The following is a 12,967-nucleotide window of genomic DNA, read 5'->3' as shown; positions in this document are numbered from 1 at the left end:
TTGTCACACTCACCTTCATCCTTTGGTTTATTAAGATCCGAATCTCTTTTCTCTCTTCATACAATCATGCTTAATGAAATTAGATAGTCAATTGAAGAATGAAATTAAACGATAAATTATGTATTAAAATATATAACTTAGAACCTTGAAGGGTGAGATAGATAGTAGAGATCCATTCTCCCTTAATCAAAGGTTTGAGTATAAATTCAAAGTAAGAGCTTCCTTTATAGGTCTATCTCCGAATTAATCGAGTCAGTGGAATTCAAATGCTGGATAATTAAAATAAAAATATATATATAAACCTAAAAAAAAACTAAATTATCAATATCTTCAATCAACTTAAGCATTTACAACAAAACATATAAGATAATTTAATTTAGAAATTTAACTTTTGATGTGGTTGATGAGGATCGAGTCACTATCATTAGATCTAAACTTGGCCAACTTTGATTCTGTGTACAGGCCCCTTTTGTTTTAAGCAATTCTCCCTTTAAAGACAGAAATTCCAATACAATGAAAAGTCTTTGCATTTTCATTCTAAGGTTGTTTTCGATCCTTTCATAGCTAGTGGACATGAGCATTTAGTAGCATCATCAATCCACTATTAATATTCAACCAGACCAATTATTATGAATACTATTATTACTCCTTCCGTGCATAAATATACCAAGTCGTCTTGCAGTTTTTTTTATGTACATCAATTTACCTTGTTTTGAGAATATTAGGGAGTAATTTTTTTTCAATTTTACCCCTATATTATTAATATAATTAACTATTAATGACGTGAGATAAAAGATAATTTAGTCAAATTAATAAATTTTTATTATAATATACTATCTTTGTTCTATAATACTTGTCAAATTTGAAAAAATAGTTTGTTCCAATACTTGTCACATTTATGTTTTCAAGGAGTAATAAACGCTATTTTTTCCATGTTTATCCTTTGTATATGATCATTTTCTTAGAAAATTAGTATTAAATTACGGATAATATAGTTAATTTACTCAATAATTTATTGTAATTTAAATAAATTTAATGATTTTCTTAAGGAACGTGAAATTCCAAATGTGAAAAATTATAAGATAGATGTAGTAAGAAAAATTAATTGCTCTCTTAATCACCATGCAAAAATCTTAAATAATTTTTATTTGTAGATGTAGGGAGTATTATTTCTAATTTCTAATTTAGTACTATCTCTGTTCCATAATACTTGTTACATTTGAGAAAATAATTTATTTTAAAATACTTATCATATTTGTGGTTTCAAGAAGTAACAAACATTTTTTTTCATGTTTACCCCTTATATATATAATTATTACTTCAATTTAATTATTTTCTTAGAGAATTAGTATTAAATTAAGGGTAATATAATCAATTTACTCATAATTTATATAATTTAAACAAATTAAATGATTTTCTAAAGAAACATGAAATTCCAAATGTGACAAAATATGGAGCAGAAAGGAGGTAATAGTAAGTTTCAATAATCTTAAATATTGTCAATAAACCCAATATTTATTTTAGTTTATTTTCACTATCTATTAGGTATTTTGCGTATCTTACATTATAGAAAATCAAAAGCATAGGGCTTGTTTCTAATCTGATTCTGTATTGACTGATTTAGCCTCTCTTTCCATCCTTTGCCCTCAAAAAAATTTGAGATAATGTTTTAAAAATGAGTATTATTTATTTATTGGTTAACATAAGAAATACAGAACACGCTGCTTCACAAAGTTATAGCAATTTTGTAAAGATGCACCAACACATCATAATAACTACAATTAATTTTGATCATACTTAATTAAAATGTTAAGGAAAATACATATAACAGTCAACCACTTAAATTCTCATTATACACTAATAGATACACAACAAGGATAACATTGGAGTAGTGTACATTAACTATCCACTAATTTTTATATTTTAATATATGTAATTAGATTAACTTTAATATGTATTACTAAATTTTTACCATTTACTTCTATTAAATTATAAGGTTTAATAGATAAAAAGGATATTAAATTTTAAAGTTTAGATGGGCCTTTCAAAAAAAAAAAAAAAGAAAAGAAAAGAAAAGAAAGGAAAGTGATGACATAAGGGATGACGTCCCATAGATGTTTGAACTGATTAGGATTCTGTTATAAGCCTTATGCATAAACTTGACCATACGTGTTCAAGATTTTCTCTGTGTCCTCTCAAATTTTGGGGATTTATAATAATTTTATATTTTTATATTTTAATAATTATTATTTATTAATAAAATAATAAAATAAATACATGATAATGATTGAACTTATAAAGTTATTTATATAATTATTATTAAAAAATAAAAATACAAAATAACAATTAAAGCTCTACAAAATTTACGATCACAGAAAAAATCGATTAAAATTTAGGGTCAAATTTACACAGCAGGGTTTTTGTCATACACACGCAATAGTTTTCTTAATTTGGCAAGGGACATTCTGCAAGCCGCTAATTTGGAGGTATCCATGGAAATGAATGACAAAAGAATAAAAGATTAAGCAAGAACAGATTTCTGTATTTTAGTATAGAAAATGACAATTGTTTCCTCCCAGTGGATGAAGTCGTTTGTCTCTAATATAAAATGAGGATGGCAAGGTCATATCAGTCTAGAAGCCTGTAATTCAAGACACACTTGAATACGTTGCTGCTGCAAAGTGATGGGTAGGACTGCAGCGGTGTGTGTAGATGGATATGGAACTTGGAAAGTACAATATTCATTTATTTAAAAGTTTTGAAATTTGAGTTAATCTTATAACACCTAATAAAATACAATTTTAACTATTTTGTAAATATAGTAAACATATCTTTAAAATTAATTTTAAAAAAATCTGTAATTAATATATATATATATATATATATATATATATATATATATATATATATATATATATATGAGATAGGGAGGGAAATATTAAAATTATCAAAAATGCTCTCGCTAAATTTAGAGACGGATAAAAATATCTTTAAAGATTTTAATTTTATGATTAAAATAATAAATTAATTCAATTTGATTGGTTATATTGATTTTCTATTTAAATCTAAATTCTATTGATTAAAAATGAATTTTTTAACAATATATAAATTAATTATAAATTTAACACATGAAAAATTTAATATACCTGATTGAGAAGTTCTATACTAATTGAAACTTTTAAATTGCGCCTATTTTAAAAGGTTTATTATATCTTAATTAACAATTATAATTTTATTGTAAAAGTTTTGTCTCATCTTAATTAGGGATTATAGATTACTAATGTTAGAAACCATGCGCACGAGGTGGCGAAATAATATTAAATATAAAATAATCTTTTATAACATCATTAAAAAATAACAAAATTGTATAATAAAATGATGTGAAATGCATTACAAAATTGTATCTCATTTAGTATCAAAAATGTTGTAATGTTAAAATGTGTCTTTTAAGTATCATTGCGAAGCTTTTCACCGAGGTATGCAATAGCAAAACAAGTCATGCATAGTATGACCTTACAGTAAAGATTGGCTTTTTTTTTCAATGATTTAGCCCATTTTATATCTTCTAATTTGAACTTTTCTCGGTCACACATGTTGGCTAAATTTTTTTTATTAAAATCACAATATTTTATTTTTTTTAATAAAAGAATCATTATTTTTATTAGAAATCGTTATTTATTATTCTTATTATTAAGTAAATATTTCTTATTTTATACTAAAATTTAATTTTCTAATTGTTATGAATGTTTTTTCCAATTTTCGATCTATCATTTTTTATTCAAATTATATAGAAAAGAACATAATATGGAAGAAAAATCAAATTATATTAAATATTTTATTTAATTATCAATTTTGCTATATAATTTTATTTATATTTCTATTAATTATATTTGATTGTCTTTTATTGAAAATTTAAAATAACAATGAGTATCATTTTTGGTAAATAATAAAAAATTGTAAATTATATAACGAGTACCTATAATGAAAGCAACACATGTAAAACTAAAATGAATGTTAATTAATATTTGTGATAATGTTTCATGGACAAATTTATTTGGTTATTGGATCCATTAGAAGGCTCAATGGGCTATGGGCTACACAGTAAGAGTAGTCCATTCTTAGACTTACTAAATTATTGAAAGCATTTGTGGTCGAGAAGACTTAAATTCAAAATCTCTTATTCCTTACATAAGTAAAAATGCTCAACGAAATTCACTTATGATAAATTATATTATAGCAATCTCTTATTCCTTTTATTTTAGCTTGAAATTTGTTTTTCGTTAAAATTCTTTTTTTTTTCTTTTTGAGGGATTTTAAAATCAAAATTTGAAGACGACCAATGTAAATGACTAAACCAGAAAAATAACATCTTCCCTTGTTCAAACTTTATGGGCGGGGCCCATCTTCAAACATAGACAATAACCACAAGCCCATCTAAATGATTGGGTCTGCTCTATGTCGGTTAAGTAGAACCGTTTACAAAATTGGGTATTGTCAAAAACCATAACATTGTCAAAAGCCTCAACATTTTATGGCTTTTGAGTTTCAGCTTCACTGATTGCCTCTCTGCAATAATTCCCCCGTATATTTTACATATATATAATCTCTTCTGGTTGACGGGAAAGTGAAGTGAAAAAAAAAAAAGAGTTATTTATTTTATAAGAGTTTTATTATAGATTTATTATAAATTTATAAATTAATAGTGAGTACCATGTCCTGCTTATAATGTACTGGGCGTCCGGGTAGGGAAGACCACTGTTTGGAATACCGGGTTTCGATTTTGGAATCGACCGTTCGAGTTCTAAAAATTTAGAAGCGAAACTGAACTAGAAATTGACAGTTTTAATTATGATTTAGAACCAAATGTTTATGGATTCAATTCCTATTTCTTAACAGTTTCAAATTAATGGTTCTGGTCGATTTTTTCAGCTTTATAAAATCAAAAGTTAAGGAATTTTTTTTGAAAATTTAAAATTTAAATATTTATGAAATAATTTTTAGAAAAAACTTAAAAAAATTAAAAAAACTTAATTTATTTATTAAAAAAAAGACTTGATTTTTTTATAAATAGCTTGAACTTAATTTATTTTTTTAAAATAAAAAGGAGTATTTATAGTAAATTCAAAAATAAAATTTTCAAAAATCCCTTTAAACTGGACCGTTATATAGTGTTAAAAGGTTAATTTGAGGTATTTGAAAAAATAAAAAAAGTTATTAAACCCGGTGGAATTGTCAATTGGAAAAACCACCGGTTCTAACCGATTCTTAAAACTGCCGGTTCACGGTTCGTGAAAAAAATCGAAATCATGTGTAGACTCCCAATTTTAATTTGGACTGATTTCAGCTTCTCACAGAGTTTCCGTTCCCGTTCCCACCTAAAAACCGGAAAATGGCCACCTATTCGTTTCCAGGCCAAAAAAAAAAAGAGATAATTTTCATTTTTCCATTTTTTCACTATAAATACACACGTTGATGTGGAGTGATATAGCAGCAAAGAAATGCTAGCATCTATATCGGCTTCCAGAATTTTCACCTCGACAACTCTTCTTAAACCCTCTACTGCATCTTATCTTCTACGGACACTCTCTCCTTCTCTCTCCGCTTCCCGCTTTCAAGTTCGTGCAATGGCTGACTCTGCTTCTGCTCCTTTCAAGAAATCCAAATCCAGAGAGAAGATACTGTAAGTTTTTATTTTTTTTATATATTATTTTTCTTTTTTTCTTTTATTTTTTGTTAATGATTTTTGCGGAAGGGGTTGTTTGTTTTGGGAGGTTTTCGTTAATAGGTTTGTGTTTTCAATCAACTTGGAAATTGGGTTTTCTTCTGATTTTCGGATACTGATTAAAAGTGCAGAATTCTATTTTTTATCCCATTGTTTTGAAAGGGATTGATTGTGCAGTTTTAGTGATTTTGAAGGAGAAATCATTTGGATCATTCTTGTGTTGTGTAATTAACAAATTGACTGTTAGTGGGTAACCACTTGACCTTGCATTAGCCATACAATTAAAATATAAAGAACAATAAATTATGGGAATTTATAATTCAATGTAAACATTAGCAGCAGTTTGGGTTTCTAATGGCATATACAAAAGTGAAAGTATTTGAGTTTCAATCGATTTCTGAAGATAACCATTTGTACATTATATACAGGAGTGTCCTATTATAACTATACTACTAATTATACATATCAGAATAACAAATAACAAATTGACAGATTGTCATTATCGCTATCACAACCCCTCAGTCGAAGGGGCAGCGGAGCGAACACTTAGATTGATTCTGAAATCATCAAACAAAACGCGCGGAAGACCTTTTGTAAACATGTCTGCAATTTGATAACGAGAAGGAACATGATGAACTCGAACCTCTCCTTTTTGAACTTTTTCACGCACAAAATGAATATCCATCTCTATATGTTTAGTGCGTTGATGCTGAACTGGATTCTCTGACAAATAGATTGCACTAACATTATTACAATATACCATTGTAGCTTTTGATATCGGACAATTTAGTTCCAGCAAAAGATTCCTCAACCAACAAGATTCAGAAACAACATTAGCAACTCCTCTGTATTCAGCTTCTGCGCTTGATTTTGAGATTATACGTTGCCGCTTTGAAGACCAAGAAATAAGATTATTCCCAAGAAATATAGAAGTAGAGCGGCAGGTGTTAGGACAACCACCCCAATCGGCATCCGTGTAAGCCACCAGAGAATGTGCCGATGATTTATATAACTGTAAACCATAATGAATTGTTCCTTTAATGTACCGCAGTATCCGCTTTAAAGCCTTCATGTGCTGTTCAGTTGGAGCATGCATAAAGAGACAGATTTGCTGGACAACATAACAAATGTCAGGTCTAGTAAAAGTTAAATATTGTAATGCTCCAGCCATTTGCCTGTATAACTTAGGATTAGAACACGGTTCACCACTTTGAGCACTTAATTTGCCTGTTGTATCCACAGGTGTGAGACTCGATTTACACTCAGTCATGCCGGCACGATCTAACAGTTCAGCAGCATATTTTTGTTGGGTCAAAAACATACCTGCGTTGTTGCGTTGAACTTTAATACTGAGAAAATAATTAAGTGGTCCTAAGTCCTTCATTGCAAACTCAGCACTTAATTTAGTAATGATGTCCTTTCTTAAAGCAGCTGACGAAGTTACAAGAACTATATCATCAACGTACAGTAATATGTATGCCATTGCTGCATGTTTATGATAAATGAATAAAGAATGATCACATGTGCTATGAATAAAACCAATTGTTGCCGCAAAATCAGTAAACCTTTGGTACCAAGTGCGAGGGGCTTGCTTCAAGCCATATAAAGACTTCTTTAACAGGCATACATGATCAGGCTGGGAGGAGTCTCGAAATCCCAAGGCTGATACATATAAACTGTCTCATTGAGATTACCGTGCAAGAATGCGTTCTTAACGTCAAGTTGATGAATGAACCATTTCTTTGAAACTGCCAGGCTAAGCACCATTCTGATTGTCGCAGGTTTAACAACCGGACTGAAGATATCCTCACAATCAATTCCTTCTCGCTGAGACCTGCCATCACCTACAAGACGGGCTTTATGCCTCTCAAATGAACCATCAAAATTCTTTTTATGACGAAAAACCCACATTAATCTAAGAATATTGACATTTGCTGGACGAGTAACTAAATCCCAAGTCTTATTCTTAATGAGAGCCTCAAATTCATCAAGCATAGCACTTTTCCAATTCAGGTCTTTTAGAGCTGACACAGGATTTGTTGGTATAGGGGAAATAGACGAAGAAGTAGCAACATAAGACTGATATTTTGGGTTAGGCTTAAATATTCCTGATTTACTACGGGTTGTCATATTATGAGAAGGTGCAGGTGGATTTAAGTGAGCTTGGGAATTATTGACAGGTGGATGGTGTTGTGTCATATTATTGGAAGGTGCAGGGGAATGTTGTTGTGAAGTTGGTATAATGGGAGCAGGTGATGACACATGTAAAGGCTCATCATTGGTAGTTGGAGAAATAGATGAATTATGTAGCCTGTGTATCTGTAGTGGTGTTAAACTACCATCCAGAAAATCATATTCAGAAGTGTTAGCAGCAGGTAATTTGGAAAAAGGATACTGATTCTCATCAAAATTAACATGTCGACAAATGATGATTTTATTTGAAGACAGATCAAGACACTTCTACCCTCTATGATTTGAAGGATATCCTAAAAATACACAAGGTTTAGATCTTGGCTCTAACTTATGAATGGTGGCAGACGGAATTAAAGGGAAACATAAACACCCAAATATTCGTAAATGAGAATACGATAGATATTTAAGGTAGAGCATTTGAGTAGGTGACCTGTAATTCAATAATTTGCTAGGAAGTATATTAAGAAGATAGGTGGCAGTTGATAAAGCATGATGCCAAAAACGTGCAGGTATAGAAGCATGAAGCAAAACAGTTCGAACCATGTTATTGATGGTTTTAATTTTACGTTCAGCTTTACCATTTTGAGAAGAGGAATAGGGACAAGAAAACTGAAAAACTATGCCATTTTGTATACAATAATCATGAAATTTGACATTGTTATATTCGCCGCCATTATCACATTGTAAATGTTTAATTGTCTTACCAAATTGTGTTTGAACATATTTAGAGAAAGAAATAAAGACACTAAGCACTTGAAATTTATGTGATATTGGAAATGTCCACAAGAATTTGGTAAAATCATCAAGAAACAAGACATAATATCGATGACCAGCTGAACTTGGAACAGGTGATGACCATAAATCACTATGAATAATATCAAATGGTATATTTGTAGTTGAACTAGAAGCATGAAACGACAGCCTTATAGATTTCCCCAATGGACAAGAATTACAAAATGGAAACTTGTCGTTATTACAAGAAATAGAATTATTGTTCCTAAGAGAAACTAGCACATCTTTCCCAGGATGACCTAAACGAGAATGCCATGTTGAAGAAGAAAGAACAGAAAACGCAGACTGAACAGAAGATGGTCCAACGCAATTGAATGTAGAATCAGTAAATAGATATAAATCACTTGTGCTATTGCACCTCAGAAGGTGGCCCCCCGTTAGAAAATCCTTCACAGTAAATCCAAAAGGATCAAATTCAACAGAAACTTTGTTATCAATTATAAACTTTCTAACAGATACAAGATTTTTAATTAAATGTGGAGTATGTAAAACATTGTTGAGATGCAAAAGGGGTTTAGTATATGGTAATAATGCATGACCAAGACCATGAATTGGAATAGTGCTACCATTACCAACAATTATTCCATTATTTCGGCTCAAATTAGAATAAGAAGTGAGATTACCAGAATTTGCAGTCATATGAGAAGTGGCACACTGTCCATGAACCAATGTTCCTCAGGCGGTTTTAACGACAAAGTATGCATAGCCTAATCAATGTTTGTGGGAGCATAACTGCTAGAGGCAGTAGTATAGAAAGCCTGCGATGGAGCAGAAGACTGTGCTGTGATGGTGAATGACCCAAAATTCCTTGTTGCCGTGCTGGGACAAGAGGCCTATAATTCCATGAGGGATAAGGACATGGAGGTGCAGCCCACTGCTGCAACTGTGATTGCTGATCATAATAAGAAGGCTGCCATACTCCTAGAAACGGATATTGCCATGGATGAGAAAAACCACCCCCTCGTGGAAATGTTCGACCACCAGAATTATTGCCACGTCCTCCAGAATAATTTCCACGGCCACAATGCCTATTATTTCCACGTCGTCCTCGATTATTAGGTCTAGCAGAATAAGAAGACTGATTCCATGATTGTTGACTAGATGATAATGTTTCAACAGGACGAGATTTTGCCATCATAGCCGTAGGAGGAGATGCTGCTGCAGCATCGACTTTAGCTCGCTCAGCTTTAGTAGTTTCTTCAAGAAAAAGCATAGATCGAACCTGTGCAAAGGTGGGTGGGAAAAGGTACCTTATTCTGGACTACTGTGACAAAACTGTCATAAGAATCCGTTAGCCCAGTCAGAAGTCGCATCACTAATCGTTGATCAGAAACCTTGGCACCAACATTGGCCAGTTGATTAGCAAGTACCTTAAGACGGCGAGTATATGCCTTCACATTTGGGAAATCGCGCAAACTAGTGTTTGCAAATTCAGTTTCAAGATGAATAGCCCGAGAAGTTTTATTGTCTTGAAATAATTCTGCCAAACTATTCTAGGCATCCAAAGCAGTATCCTGGGGATTAATAATTGTGTTAAGAAGGTCATTAGAGATTGTTCCGTAGATCCATTGACGAACAATACTATCGATTCGATCCCACTGCGCTTGTTCAGCAACAGTTCTGACGGTGGCAGGAGAGTCACCACTCGAAGGACTTATGTATGAATGGTGAAAAGGGTAGCCCAATTAGAATACTGAGGGTTTTCATAATCTAGAATTATTGGAATATGAGTTTTGATGTTGGTAATTGTTGTGGCAGGATGAATCTTCTCGGCCATTATCAAATAAACAAGGAAGAAGAAAAAATAAGAATGGTGAAGAAAGGACAAAGAAATAAGAAAGGAGAAGTTAGGATTTTTGCTCTGATACCATGAAAGTATTTGAGTTTCAATCAATTTCTGAAGATACCCATCTGTACATTATAACCATACTATTAATTATACATATCAGAAATAACAAATAACAAATTGACAGATTGTCATTATCTCTATCAAAAAGCACACACAAACATAACTCAATCCTGGTTGAATGCTTATTGGAACTAAATTATTGATGGTGTGCTACTTTCTTTTCGTTTTCTTGAATCTTTTTTTATTAGACATTTGATACATATGTGGTGGGCAAAGAAGATGCACCTGGGATTGTAGTGCTTCAAGAATGGTGGGGTGTTGATTTCGAGATCAAGAACCATGCTGTAAAAATCTCCCAATTGGAGCCTGGATATAAGGCGCTTATCCCTGAGTAAGCAGCTGAGAATCATTTATTTTGTATCTTACTTCAATGACAACATATTGTTTTCGAGATATGTTTGTCGCATCTTAATGTCAAATATTTTTAACTTTATGTTTCAGTTTGTACCGGGGAAAGATAGGCTTGGATGTTGCTGAAGCGCAACATTTGATGGAAGGTCTTGACTGGCAAAGTGCTGTTAAGGATATACGTGCTTAAGTTAATTGGCTCAAGGCTAACGGTTCAAAGAAGGTTTGGCACATCTAGTTCTTTGCTGTTAGAATCATGGATTCTGGAATGCTTTTATGCCAATTGCCTGATCATGCTCGTTAGATATCTACTGTTCTGTTTTGTCCTATTTCTACGCTATGCCCAACATCTATAATTCCATGTGGTGGTTTTTAAAGAAATTTAGCGGACATAATCTTTAATTTATTAATTTTAAGTTTGAACACTGTCGTAACATTCAAATTTATGGGAGCAATCTTGAACTTCATGCAACACTTAATTGTGCATAGATCCCAGATGCCCAGGTACGGGTTTGTGTAAATGGGTTGTCTTACTGTTGAAGTGAATTGAGAAATGGTATTATGACTGAAGATGGAAACATGCTAGTTTATCTATTAAAAAAACTTAAAGAAAATATCCAATCAAATTATGTAAGACAATCATAATCAAAATTTTAAATTTTCAAATGCTTAATAATCTATATGTATTTATCTATTAAAAAAAGTTAAAGAAAATATCCAATCAAATTATATATATATATATATATATATGTTAAATTTTTTACTTGGCCATAACTAAGGTTATTTTAGAGTATCTTAAATTTTACAAAAATAATATAAGAAATTTTATTATCACCTATTCCTACTTTTATATACAGCATAGATTATAGATATAGTTTTTCCATCCAATATGGAGCTTTATTCTTTGAGTATTGTTTTTATTTTTTTTATTTTTTATTAGGAGGCCCAATGAACCAAAATAACATCATCTACCATACAACAGGTAATCATCATCTTGACTCACCAAATTGGTGAAAAAGTTAAAGAGATTCCAATTTGAGATCCATACTCCTCATATTTATGAAAAGACTAACTAGACCAGACCTAATTGGCGTTTTTAATATCTTTTTTCTTATTTTTTTTGGAAGTTATTATATTTATAAATTTTGCAGTTATTTGGATTTTAATTTTTATGTAATTAGGATTTTTTTTTTTTATGTTGTTTTGTTGTAAACTTGAAATGATCTTAAGTGACATTTTCAGTTTCTCTTTTCAAAAGAAAAAATTACTTACATAATTAATTTTTTTTAGTTTTCAAATGTATTTTCTATTCATGTAATATTATATTTAGTTATTATGCAATAATATTAATAATATTTTAATTATAGTATCTTTTGTTTGTAAAGTAAATTTTGATAATAAAAGAACACATAGTAGGTTAATTTTATTAAATTATAATATATTTCCATCTTCCACTTTCATTCTGTTATAACTTAATTAGGAGACTAGTCGAGATAAAAAGTATATTTGTCAATTTTTTTATTGTCCATAATTCTCGTGCTAGGTAAAAGTTTTCCTATTTTATGTGGAGAAGTCTTTTACGGGTATTATTTTTCTCTTTTTATTATTTTTTGTAACGAATCTATTTTTCTAATATTAATTTTAATTGTTGTACAATTATTGAGCGGGAGCAACCTTCTTAACTGACTAACAGCTTGAATTTGAAATTTATAGGCGCGCTAGGTGCATATAGAATATTGTCTGCAAAAATGAATACACGCTAAATTTGACTTTCAGACTAGATTAATAGATATATGCTTTAAAATTATGCGGATAAAGTAAAGTTAATCAAAGCTTTGTAAAAGAAATATTTTATTATTTGTAAAGTACAAGGAATTTGATTGCTTTTATTAAAACATAGCTTGTAATTACAAAAAATATAAATAGAAAATGATTGGAAACAAAGAAAGACAAGCTTGGAAGGAAAAAAAAAAAAAAAAAGAAAAATTACTATTATGTCCTTA

The 12,967-nt window shown here is 30.5% G+C and overlaps 1 pseudogene across 1 annotated transcript; it reads left to right on the top strand.

Annotated features, from left to right (window-relative positions):
* The first annotated feature begins 5,498 nt into the window (after positions 1-5,498).
* Positions 5,499-11,438, top strand: LOC149492021 (uncharacterized; annotated as a pseudogene). The gene is made up of 3 exons (XR_016319175.1): positions 5,499-5,680; positions 10,805-10,947; positions 11,058-11,438. The product of XR_016319175.1 is annotated as an uncharacterized LOC149492021 (transcript).
* Positions 11,439-12,967: the final 1,529 nt, after the last annotated feature.

This window comes from Jatropha curcas, unplaced genomic scaffold (assembly GCF_041381405.1).
Source record: "Jatropha curcas cultivar XTBG-Jc1 unplaced genomic scaffold, XTBG_Jcur_1.0 HiC_scaffold_166_pilon, whole genome shotgun sequence".
NCBI lineage: Eukaryota > Viridiplantae > Streptophyta > Magnoliopsida > Malpighiales > Euphorbiaceae > Jatropha > Jatropha curcas.
This window is presented reverse-complemented; position numbering and strand designations above follow the sequence as displayed.